General features: G+C 45.3%; 1 long non-coding RNA gene across 1 annotated transcript; it reads left to right on the forward strand.

Moving 5' to 3' along the window:
* The first annotated feature begins 1,008 nt into the window (after positions 1-1,008).
* LOC140843534 (uncharacterized) lies at positions 1,009-3,390 on the forward strand. The gene is made up of 3 exons (XR_012121376.1): positions 1,009-1,147; positions 2,005-2,696; positions 3,031-3,390. It is a non-coding gene; the product is annotated as an uncharacterized lncRNA (long non-coding RNA).
* The last annotated feature ends 10,047 nt before the right edge of the window (positions 3,391-13,437 follow it).

Consider the following 13,437-nt stretch of genomic DNA (forward strand, 5'->3'; position numbering starts at 1 on the left):
GCTGCAGACTCCTCCCCGTTCTGGCCAGGAAACTCGGAGGCAGCTCTACACTGCTTCCCAAACTTCCCAGGGCACTGAGCCCTGAGGGCCGCGGTGCTCACTGGCTGCCTGTAACTCGGGTTGGTCCCTCTCTGCGCAGCTGTCTCTTCCCCGAGATTCTGCTCTATCAACCCCAGCGCACCCGTCCTCCCCAGACTGTCACTCTTTCTGCCCCTTTCTGGGAGACCTCCAGGCCCCACTCCGGTGCCTTTCCTGAGCCGTGGCCTGAAACTCTCTGCAGGCAGTGATCTGGGGTGGTCATGGGGCTCATCTCATTGTTCCCTTTTGTGGACATAAGTGACGACCACCCAAATGAGCACAAGCTAGGATCCTGCTGGCAGAGGAAGAGGTAGGCAGGCTACCCAGAAGCAGGGTGTCTGATAGGTTGGGTGTATTTGCCTTTCTGCATTTGGTCCTAAATTGGAGGTGGGGGCAAAAATTAGGGAAGCTGTCACTTATTAATCAAGTCCTGGCCATCTGGGGCCAGTCGTTACAGGGACAGTCATTGGGATTCCTGGACTGCCCGTTAGAGATAGTGGTCTCACTTCCTGGGCTGGTTGCTGCAGGCTGTGGACCTGAGCCTGCGTTTACAGTTGTCTGGCTATGGGCTCTTCGTACTTTCAATCTCTCACTTCTCAGGTGTCTGTCATCCTTGTGCTGCCTCTGGAGTAATGTCTGAAAACTGTCAGGTGTAATGTTTTGCTCAGTTTGCTACTTTTTTTTTTTTCCTGGAGCATAAATCGCAGGCTTACTAGCCTATCTTTGCGAGTCTGGGTTAGTCTCCCCTCCCTCATCTGCCTGCTCTGCCTCCGCCTTCCTCTCCCATTTCTGCAGACTCTGACTTAGACCTTCACTCATCTTTGTCACTGCTCCTGGAAAGCCAGACACTCTTCCCTGCCTTGCAAAATCTCTGGTTGGAATCCTGTCATAAATAAGCTCCCATGAACCCCACAGCACCTGTTTCCCCCACTCACCTCAGGCCACTCTACCAGCCTGTTCTGGCCTCCACGTGAATCCTGGGGCTCTGATCCTTCCCTAAACCATTGCAGGATTCCTGATGCTTTGCTTGGACTCAACTGGCCATCTCTTCGGGCCAGCTCTGGACCAGGTAAGAGACCCCCCAACACTCCATCCCTCGTCTGTATTCCTGATCCCTCAGAATGGCTTGCTTTCAGAAATCCCCCTTTTAAGACCATTGAATTGACTAGAAATCTCTGAAGCACCCCAAAACATTACATAGCAATCCTGGCCTTTAGATTTTCCACACTTATTGATAGAAAAATGGCCATTTCAGCTGTACATAAGCTCTTCACCTCGTGTATTTTCTCTGTTCCGTGTTTGTTCAGCACACTTGCCACAGTTGGTGGGTGTTTTTAGGGGAATGGTGTTCAGAGTTGTTTCCCCTGTATACAATCATGTTGGATTTAGTTACTAGATTTTAAGAGTATTTTTAAATTTTTAAAGAAAAATATGTATATGTAAGTACAGATTATTCATATACTTACATGCACACATGCAGAAAGAAGTGAACAATTCATTGAATTTTCACCAGTCGAACACACCTGTGTAGTCAAGGCCCAACCCAAGAAACAGAACACTAAATTTGCACTTTTTGCATTTTGCTTGGCTCTCTGCTTTTAAGCTGATGATAAGCTCCACAAGGACAAGACTAGATCTCTGTGGCTCACTGTTGTGTCTCCAAGGTTACAGCACAGGGCCTACATGAGGGGCCCAATGCATAGGGTGCATTTGCTGACTGATGCTGACATGGAGCCATATTTTTATTGGAAATAAATAGAACTACATCTGTAAGAAATGAAATTCCTTGCTCCTTGGCTGTTCCTAGTAAATTTCTCCCATGTATATTAATATACAACAGAGCTCAGTAAAATTACTGTTAATGAAACTAAACTCTAACAATTACAAAAACACAACAAACTCTCTTTATCTCTTGTGCCAATGAAGAGCGCCATCAGAGCCCCTCCCACCTGGCAAATACTGGCAATTGAAAAGGCTTGTAGTCAGAGTGGTGTGAAGAGCTGTGTGTGTTTGTGAGGACAAATGTGTTGGGGGAAGAAAACGCACTGAAGTTGGCAAAATCCATTATCGTCTGGCAAGCCAAGTGATGATAAGAATCTTTATCTGCTCCTTTTGGATGAGAAGGTGAGTCTTGCTGTCCTGGGAAACAGTGGGAACAGTTTGACCCCAGACAGGCTCAGTCTGAAGTTTTATCCACAGTGAATATGGTTCATCATCACCAAGCCAGATGCTCATTATCTTGTATTTATCTTCGAGAGAGATAAAGGTGGAGAAAGCTGTGGTCTTGGTTGGCTTGCCCGTAAACTTGGAAAACAGTGTTGGGTAACTACATTATTCCAAAGGGCTTGACCCTCACCAAGGTAATCAGGGTTGGAAGCAGGTGAATATCCTGTTTACTTCAGGGAAGGAGGATGAGGGCTGGTCTGATGGGAGGACCCTGAGCTCCCTGCAGAGGAGAATGGACATGGGCATGGAGAAGTAACCCAGCATGGCCACCACCATCTTGTCTCTGGTGGCCCTGCTGCTGCATGAAAGCTGCCTTCATCCACGCACTCGGGACGACACCCAAGTTAGAACCTTGGTTATCTTGTGAAGGAAATGTAGGAAGCCTGGTACAGGTGAGAAAAACTGACACACCTTAACTAATGCCATGTGGCAGGGGGCCTCTAAGGGGCCACCCTACTAGCTGTGGGGTGGGTGGAGGTGGGGAGTGGGTGGGAGAAAATGCACTGTGGTTTGAGTGGGGGTTGAGCTACGCATTGTTCCAAATCCTTGGAGCTTCCTGCCAGAGCACTGAAACCCTTTGGCTCATTGTGGAATTTGGATATGGGACAATTTGCTCTGAAGGGGGTTTGGCACATATAAGTCATTATTATTAATAAACACTTGGTGAATGCCAACATATGCTGAATGCTGAAATAAAGCTTTTTCCCCCCTTTTTTCTTCTCTTAGGTTAAGTTACCAAGTAAGGGGAATGCTGCCTGGCTTCTTCTTATTCCAGAAGAGGCAATGTCATAGTCCTCTTGGCAATTTCGAAAGTCCTACATGCACGTCTTTGAATCCCCGGGGGCATTCTTCAAGGGTCTTTTCTCTTTTAAGAGAACATTCCAGATCACTGTAGGTGGTGACTTTAAACTCTTCACCCCTTTCAGTATCAAAAGACTGGATTTCAGAGAGGAATGTAAGTGTCTTCTGACACAGCCTTCAGACAACCTGCTCTTACAGGATGACTCACTTCACAGCGGCTGGGTTTTAATGTCATGTTGCACTGAGCAAGGCTGCTTCTAGATGTCTGATCTTGAATTACATGCATAAATCTTTAAAAACATATAGTAGAGTGGCTGTTTCTTTTTAGTGAGTTTCTCCCCATGATGTCTATGTGCATGTCTCCCTGTGTGCACACTTAATCACATATGGAAAGCAAGGAAGAGAGTGGCTTCTCTAAGGAGAATATTTAAAAGATGTTTTAAAGTTGTTCCTTCCTTTACTTTCTGGCTGTGACTTGTGTTTAGAATTGGCACCAAATCAAAATAGTTTGACTCTTTTTATTTTTTATGCAATAAATGGTTCTTTTAAGTGACAGGGGTTGCCATTAAAGAAGATTGGGTAAAGGGTTGGAAAGAGAATCAAAGGAGAGTGTCGAAACAAAGAGGAGAAGCAATAAGCTTCTAGCATTTTCACAGTGATTTTCATCTCAGAATCTCTAAGCACCTTATAAACAGATGTTCAACAGAGACAACTGATGATTTTCCAAATAAAGGAAAGCAGAAATTAAAAAAAAAATAGTTCACATACTTTTTGGTAGTATTTTGGGGAATCTGGCCACGAGATATTCCCAATTTTCTTATTGTCTCTGATGTGCCAGGTCCTTTTCTAACCATAGGCTGCACTAATTGCCCCTTGTGATCTAATTTGAGAAATCATGCTGGAAGCCCACTCCCCATATTTGTTCCTGGCTAACCCTTCAAGGTGCTTGAAAATTGACCACTAAAGAATCATTTGTTTATTTCTTCATTTGCACAACAATGCTTCCTCCACATCTGTTATGTGCTGGAGCAGAATGACTTGACATGAGTCACCATCTCTCAAGACCATGGCCAACATCATTAATAGATCATTCCACTTTCTTGAAGAAGCAAGATACAGGAGGTCATTTCAGATACTATCAACTTTTTAACATCACTCCCCTCCTTAGAATTTTTCAGTGGCTTCCCTCTTTGTAAGGTGAGACCAAAGTCATTACTACGGCCCTCAAAGCCCTTTGTGATCCAACCCTGCTTCCTCTCCAGTCTCCTGCAGACCAGCCTCATCCTTGCTGTCTCCTCACTACATTACCCTTCCTCTGGCTCCACCAAAGTTCCATCTTCCTTCTGGCTTTAGGATCTTGAAACTTGCTGTCCCCTGACTACAGCAGTCTCTGCTTGTCCCAACACACCCTCTTCTCAGTTAACTCCTACTGATTCTTGAGATCTCAGTTCAGGTGCCACTTCCTCAGGAGCCTTCCCTTGACCAGCCCTGTGCCCAGTCTGGGTCAGATCTGCCTACTCGTCACCTTCATGGGATACAGTCCTGTTCTTCCTGGCATGGATTATGGTTTATAACTGCTGATTCATCCATGCTCTTAACATCTCTCTCCCTGGACACACCTTCATATGTAGCCTTGGCACATTATCCTGGAGTAGAGCTTGATACCTGGCTCTTAATAGGGGCTCAATTCAAATGTATTGGATAAATGAGTAACAGCTGGCACATGAAACAGCATCTGTTCTTTGTTGTTTTCCAGGCTGAGTGTCAGGGATAAAGAGTGAGACGCAGAAGAAAGATCATGAACTGTGGCATTGGACAGGGAAAGGGGCCGTGCCAGTTCTTCATGTACTACCCATGTGACCTTGTCTAGGTGCTTGGGTGCTGTCCTTACAGAGTGAGTGCTATGAGCCAGGATAAGCAGGGCATTAGGTGCTCTCACTGCAATACATAGTTTGAGATTGTTGTTTCTCTTTTACAGAGAAACAATTTAAAAGATAAGGGGTCACATAGCTAACTCAATAAATGGAAGAAATAGGAGGCAAATTCATGTCTGCCTAGAGACAATGCCATGTTCTTAAACCCTACCTTGTTTAACATTTGCAAGCATTGGTTTTCTCGTTTGGCAATGAGACAATTTTGTGAGTAGCCCTATGTGAGAACTAGTTTAATAATTCCTCTTATTAAATCTTTCCACTCATTTTGGCACTATCAGTGCTCGGTTGACTGCTAGAGGCAAATGCTTCCTAGGGTTTGATAGGGTGGGATTGTAAAATTGTCTAATTCACAATTTTCCCACTAGCCTCAGTTAGCCTTTACTGCAGCAGAAAGCACTCTAAAATACGGTGGCTTAAAACATGAGCTGTTCACTATTTCTCACAATTCTGTGGGTGGGCTGGGTGGCTTCTCAGCCTTGTGTTACCTGGATTCACTTCTGTGGCTCTGTTTAGCTGGAGGGTTAGATGAGCTGGAAGGTCCAAAGTGACCTCCCTCACATGCCTGGCAGCCAGCTCGGTAGGGTGGGCGCCTTGGCTCCCATCCTCAGGAGGCTGGGCCTCCCAGGCCACAGCAGGACAGGACACCAAAACTGTGGGGCTTCTTGAGGCCTAGCCCCAATGTCTCACTGCATTGCTTCTACCACATTCTGTTGACTGGGACCAGTTACCAGGCATCCCAGATTCAAGAGAAAAATGGAAATAGGCACCCCCTCTTAAAGTGGGGAGGGCCAAAGTCTCATTGCAAAGGAGCATGGGAGAAATTGTTGTGAACATCTTTTAAAAGAAATACCACAACATGTGATGGCATATGATGCAGTAGCTAATAATAAGTTACAAAACATCTGCCATCAGTATAAGAAAAGCCAAATGAAAAATAGGAGAACTATGATATATGCTATTATCATAGGCAAGTTTAGAAGCAGACAAGCCATGCATAGACTGAAGTTCACAACAAAAGAATAAAAAGGAACAAACGAGAGAGGAAGAGGCTGGCGAGTGACCTTCCAGGCGCTTCCGGGGAGGGGAGCAGCGGTGGAGAGCGCACGGGCTCGGCCCTGCAGAGCTGGTAGGCATTGGGCCGCTCAAGGAGAGGGCGCCTGGGCCTGCGCCCTCACCGCCTCTTAATCCCTGTCTCCTTCAGGGCCCTAGCTCTTCCTTTAAGCTCTCCCTCGTCTTCCCCAAGAGGGTGTACGGCCGGTCCAACCATGCGCCCAGGACAGTGCAGAGGCTGCAGGTGGGCACACAGCATCCCCAGGAGCGAGGCACTTGGTCTGAACTTCCTTCCGGGCTGTGCCCGGGACAGTCTGCCTGAGGCTGTGAGGATGCACAGCTAGAAGGAGGTCCTCCTGGAGTCCGAGCTCAGACTGAAAGGAGTCAGCCTGGGGGCAGGGAGGTGGTGTTCCCCCTCAGCTAGGGGTGCATCACCCTAGATGCGAATGCAGATCCTGGCTTAGTAAGGTGCTTCTAAGGCATAGCAAGAAATGCAGGAATAGCAGAGCCTCTCATTTATCAGGGGAAGGACCAAGGCCTGGAGGTCATATGACTGACTGAAGTCACCGAATGACTCCTGTGACCGCCGGGACCTCCTCCTCGCAGACATTAGCGCTGGGGTCCTGTTCAGCCTCTGTCAGGGGTTTACTTGAACAGAAAGGAGACGAGTGGTAATACCTTCCAGATGTCAAAAAGATGATGTTACTTATGCACTTTAATTGCTTGTAGTGATGAAGGGTTTGGGAGAAGCAGGGAGTAATTAAAGATTTTGAGTAAAGCAGAAGTGCAGGTTGAGCAAGTTAATGATATTGGCAGGAGCAGAAGTCAGGGAACCGCAAAGCACAACCACCTCCTCTTTTTGAGAATGTGGCTGTGGTGACTACATTTTATAAACCAGGAATATGACCTGAAAGAGGAATAAAAAACATGCTTTGAAAAAAGATTACTTTTGACTTAGGAGTTTATTTTTTATAAGCCCTAACAAAGGAATAAAAATAAATCTATATGCTTATTACATTTTTGAATGGCCTTTGAAAAAGAACAAAAGTACCTGTAATTGGGACTCTATAGTCCCAATTGGAAATCTGCCTTATAAACATGCCTCAAGAGAGAAAATGATGTTTTTGTTGTATACATGAGTTTGTGGGTTTTAGAAGTTTTTATTTTGCTACGTACTCCCTCGATCAAATCCCTGAACTGAGTCAGTTCCCATGTCTATAAAATGAAAAGAATTGTAAAAATTGACATTGGCCTTTAAATTTTTGAAATTCTATGAATCTATACCTGCCTCAAGCATTTCCTTTCCAATATGCTTTTTGTATTTTATTTAACAAATTATTTTAGTGGTTGGCAGAAGAGGAGAAGCTGGAGGGCAGACCTGAGCACACCCACTTGCTATGGCCCCTGGGAGAATGAGTGGGTGAAGGAGGGGCCTGTTCTATTCTGCTCACTGCTGGATTTGAGGTGTCGGACAGGGGATGGGAAACACAGGCACATAGTGCTGAATGAATTAGTATGTCCATAACTACTGTTACTGTCTTAATTCAGGAAATGGCCTTTTTTTCCCCCCTTGGAAGAACATACCTCATTACAATGCTTTGTGAGGTTTTCAAACTGGTATAAGGTGATTACCCATACAAGCTCCCAATTTATATAATGAACATAAACTGATACTCATTTAACGTGATGGAGGAAAACTGCAAAGAAAATATGGGATTTATTTTGTGAAATCTTGGTTTGTAGCTAACTGAAATATTTTAACAACTTTATTGATATATAATTCACACACCATAAAGTTCACCCAATTAAAGTGTATAATTCAGTGGTTTTTAATAAATTTATAGAGTTGCTCAATCATCACCCTAATATTAGAACATTTTTATCACCTGAACAAGAAATTTCTAACAGTAAGCAGTCACTTCCCACTACCTGCCACCTCACCTCAACAGTCCCTAAACCCGGGCAACCACTAATCTACTTTCTACCTCTACAAATTTGCCTATTATGGGCAAAGCAGAATTGGGAAATAAAAACTTACTGTAACATAATCTCAGTTATGATATATCCAATCAATCCTTATGGATATGCATATGCATATTCATATATCCCTCCAAATTTAAGGAAGCACACCTAAGTATTAAAATTGATTGTGTTTAATCATTTGTACTTACTTCACAACTTTCTGCACTGATAATGCATTAGTTCTCCATCAAGTTTTTGGGTGTGGTTTTTTTTTAAATTTTAAAAGTTTTTAGAACATTTAGGTCATTAATGGTGCTAAGATACAACTGTAAAAGCTACACACAATCTCCATTTTTGTGGAATAATGTATTAAAGTTCTGTTGAAATGTTTCTAGTTAATGATGAACATTTCTTTTTCAAGATTAGTAGCTTTGCTTTTTAGTCTGTGTTTTTCCAATCTTTTTTATAAATGTATTTCAGCTTATATATGATATAGTTTGCAAGAGGCTTTTAAATCCTTTCTAGAGAAAGGCCCAATATAAACATATAAGTAAATAATATCAAAGATTAAATTTAGTATAGATGCATTAGCTAAAGATGGACAGGAGAGGAAAATGATTAGGAATTGAAACCTATAGTTTGCCTTTTCAGATTTGCTAACAAGGAGAAATGTTGACTGATTTTGAGTCTTTCTACTTTCTTTTCTTGCTCCTTTGAGGCTTTAATTGTAAGAAAATGTCTCAAGTTGGGAAACTAGACAAACTGTATCAGAATTATGTGTGGCGTTTATTAAAAACATGAGACGTACTGAATCAAAAGCTAGAGGCAATGTCTGGGAAATTATCTTTACTCTCCCAGGGGACTCTGGTGTGCACAGAAGGTCAGAATCCTCCCTGAAAGTAATGGTGAGAGAAGGGGGGCATTATAGACTGACAGACACCTGACTCCCTCCCGTCAGCCACCTCCCCGCAGGACCCTCCTTTTCTGGGGAAGGCAGACGAAGTGACTGCAACTTGGAATCTCGATTTCTAGACTATTGCCAGAAAGGCTGTCCTGTCCCTCAGCCAGGGCCCTACTGCTGTAATCCTGCCTTCCCCCTGACCCCCACCACAAGCTCAAGTCCTAAGGATTTTGGGAGCCCCAGAGACTGGAATTTTATCAACATGGGTAATCAACGTGTAAAAACCTCATGGCCTCACCATGAGACTGCAAACCTACTTTATCATACTTTTCTAAGCGTGGCTGTTCTGAGGGCAGATTTACTTTCTGTCCAAGGTTTACTCTTCCAGGATGGCTTTCCTCTATACCACATATACCTCTATAGCTTGAGTCTACTAACCCAGGTCATTCTGGGGCCTTCTGTACACAGATGAGGTCTCACCAGGAAAACAGTTTCAAGGGCTTAACTTATCTGAGGCTTGGTTCTGGAGAGAAGTATTTTATCCCCAGGTGCAAATGCAGAAAACAGGTAAACATAAGTTGTTTGCTAAGGTGAAAAATGAGAGCATGGGCATTCCTTAAAATATGGTTTACATTTCAGTGTAGTTTTCATGTAATATTTTGATTAAAGGGGAAAATACCATAAATTGGAATTGATCATTTGGTAACTTCCATCTTGATTTTAGTTTTGTGCATCCAAAAAAAAGATAATTGCTTCTTTATCAAGAGAAAGAAATCTAAAGGCAGTCTCAGCCGGCAAATTTGTGAGTTGTGTGTGCATGTGTGTGTGTGTAGGGTTGCATGTGAGGTGTGTAATTCCAAAGACTTTCTAGCTCTCATACATTGCACAACCCATCAACAAGTTAGACTATCAACCAAGTTTTCCTTTTTTTTCATAGAAAATAACATTTCTTCTAAGCAGATATAGTCTGTTCTTCTTGAGTTATGGAAAACAAAGAGGCTTCAGGGCAATGAACAAGCCAACAGCTTGTTCCTGGATGAATAAGAAATGATAAAGCTCTTAATTATAAAAATGACTTTTATGTGTAGTGCTAACATTTGTTTTATATCCTGTGCCTATATTTTAAAAAGTCCCCCTGGTTCATCTGCTCTTATATCAGTAAACATGCAGCTAGCACATGCTCTGTGTCTGCTCGGCTGGATAAGCAGGGTCTGACCCTGGCTTTCCAGAAGTTCCTCATCTTATGATGAGACAGATATGTGAACAGATCGTTACAGCCCAAAGTTTTCAGGATCTCATCCAGAAAGGGGTATGTGAGTCCAACATGGGGTTTGGAGATGGAGAAGGCTGTTCAGAAGCAGGCAGTTCGGCATATGTGTGTGTGTGTTGTGTATATAAGATATATGTGGGAGAGTATGTGTGAATATTTGTGCATATATGAGTGTGTGGGTGGTATATGTGTGTGTGAGCTTTAACATCCTAAATTAGTAAGGTCTAGAAAACACAAAGGGTTCCGGGTCTCCCACCTTCCAGCTGCTGACTCACATCATGCCTGAGTTTACTCACTCCTCCTAAGCTGTTATTCCGTGTCAGAAGCTGAGGTGGTTGGAAGAAACAGATGAGGGTCCAGCCCCCTCCCAGCCCACCACAGCTAGCAGGCAATAATAGCCACCCTGACCTGCATGCCCACTGGAGCCCTTGGCCCTGCCTCACCTCTGAAGGTCTGGACTTCATCACCACTTCAGTCACACAGCCTCTGGCCTGAGACTGGACCACATGGTCACCCCAGCAGCCCTGGCTGTTCTTTCCCAGGGGAAATCCTGCGTGTTCCCATGCAATTGTGCTACTCCCAACTGATGCTGTGGATAAAACTTAATAGAGGGAGAAGTTCTCACATTCAAAGAATTTATTGGAGGAAGTGTTCTTAAATGTCATATATTTCAAAAACTTTTTATGATTGCCATTATTATACATAGTATAAGATGGTATCTAGCTTAGTCAAAAGATACACCATTTGTCTTTCATTCTTAAAGACACACCCCAATCTTAAGACATCCCTGAATTCAGGATGCAGCTTCCTATCCATGTCATGTGACAGTTTAATTGGCAGCATATTTTCATTCTTTCCAAAACATAAAATATTGGTGTGTGTTTCCATGGTGGTTCCTGCTCTTTTGGAAGTAAGATTTCTCTGCGCCTGCTCAGAAGCACTCATGACGAGACAGAGGTCAGGCCAGTGGTAGGTGGGAGTGGAATGGGAAAGTCTTGGTGCAGGCCACAGGAGGGGCGCCACCAGCAGTGTAGTGCACCTGCCTACAATTCTCAGATTCCTGGAGAAAGGAGGGCCTAGGGCAGGGGTCCACTGCCGGGTCCCCCAGGCAGTCAGGCCAGTCTTCCCTGTCCCATCCGGGAGCTGGCCATCACCTTCTCCAGGGCTTCTCTAGTACTGTGCCGCCTCATTCCTTTGAGTTTTAAAGTAGCCCTTTGAGAACAGCATTCCCGGCTCTTCCACTGACAGATCAAATAGTCCCCTGATACCACCCTCTTCCAGGGATGCAGGACAAGCCAGGTGGCCACCCCAGAGCCCAGGCCGCTCTCCGTGGCCAGGAAACCACTCCTCAGCACAGCTTGGAGCACACCTAGGAAGCTCACATCTGTCTCCAAGAACCCTTCCTCTGCCCAGCACACCTAGCCAACAGCTTGACAATTTCCCTCTCCTTCTGTTCCCTGCTGTAAAATTCCCTCAGCTTCAGGGTGGGGCGGCTGAGAAAAGAATCTGATTAAATGAATTCACTAAACTGTGGGGAACAGATGGGCTTTGGGAAGTTGGCTCCCATGCATTTGGTGGCTATTAACATTTCAAAAGAGTCATGAGTGGACATCCAGGAGCAGAGAGTGAGAGGAGGGGGCAGGCAAGGGGGTAGGCTTGCTGTAAGTGGGCTTGGACAGGGCTCCTGGGTGGGATGCCCTCAGGTACCAGGCGCTCACCGGGGTCCCTTCTCTCTGTATACTGGCCCAGGCTGTTTCCCAGCCCTGCATCAAGGTCCAAGCCTGAAGCTGCCCTCCAGGGCCATGCTTCTCCTAGCCTGGGCAGTGGGACAAGTGGACACACTGTTCTCACCCGAGACTGTCTGCAGATGGTGCTTCCAGAAGCACAGGTGAGGCAGCCTGGGTCCTGAGCAATGCTGATCCCTGCCTCAGCTAACTCTGAAAGGGCGGTCCCTCTCTGTGCACTCACTCTTTCAGCTACTTCTTCCTCTTACTGGAAATGATCCACCACCCCCTTGGAATTTTTTTTTGCAGCAGGGCTAGTGGCCAACTCCTTCTCTAAGGCCCTCTTGTCCTGGCCTCTGTGGACGCACACAGATGGCGATTGAGCAGCCACCCCACCCGCTGGGCCCCAGCCGGCCAGCTTGCTTGGAAGAGGAGGCCAGGCTCCCATGAAATCCCTAGTGATGTGGTCGCCTGAGCTCAGACGTGGCCGCGGTGGAAACGGGGGTAAGAAGAGGGGGAATTGCAGCTCCGCAGCGGTCACCCTCAGAGTAACTCTCCTTGTCTTTTCCTCACCCTTCCCTCCCCTCTTCCAAACATTCTTTTTCCTAGAATCAGGTTGAATGGGTTCATTTTTGCATTCCTTTTGCCCCTGATGCACTGTACTACTTCAATGACAAGCAGCCCTTTTTCTTTAACTTGCTGCTCTAGCAGACACACAAGAACTAAAGACCTACACGTGCTGTTTTCCCGGAATGTGCCTCTAGGCCCTCCGCAAGTCCCACCACCCTTCCTTCATCTTTGCACAGAGGCCACCCTAGCTGACGCCTCCATCTCCTACTCCCCACTTTGCAGACCCCTCTTCTTGGTTTGTCATTATTTGACATAGCTTTACTTTGCTTATCCATTTCCCACAAAAGCATGAGTTCCTTGAAGGTTAGGGTTGACCTCTGTCTGTTCTGTTCATTGTACCAGCAGTGCCTGGAGACTCTTAAGAGCTCACAATTGTTCCTGGATGAATAAGAAATGATAAAGCTCTTAATTATAAAAATGACTGTTATGTGTTAGTGCTAACATTTGTTTTATATCCTGTGCCTTTATTTTAGAAAGAAACCCTGGTTCATGTGCTCTTACATCAATAAGCATGCAACTAGCACATGCTCTGTGTCTGCTTGGCTGGATAAGCAGGGCCTGATTCCGGCTTTCCAGAAGTTCCTCATCTCATGGTGAAACAGATATGTGAACAGGTTGTTACAGCCCAAAGTTTTCAGGATCTCATCCAGAAAGGGGTATGAGAATCCAACATGGGATTTGGAGATGGAGAAGGCTGTTCAGAAGAGGCAATAGCATGCATGCCCTGAGGATGCCCTGGAACAATCCAGGCAGGAGGAGCTGAGAGCCAGCGTGGAGGGCGACCACTAGAGAGGCACGGGGACTGACCCTGGGGCTGAGTCACTCCTTGGGGGTGTGCGGAGACATAGAGCACGACTCCGC

Source organism: Manis javanica, chromosome 9 (assembly GCF_040802235.1).
Source record: "Manis javanica isolate MJ-LG chromosome 9, MJ_LKY, whole genome shotgun sequence".
In the NCBI taxonomy this organism is placed as follows: Eukaryota; Metazoa; Chordata; class Mammalia; order Pholidota; family Manidae; genus Manis; species Manis javanica.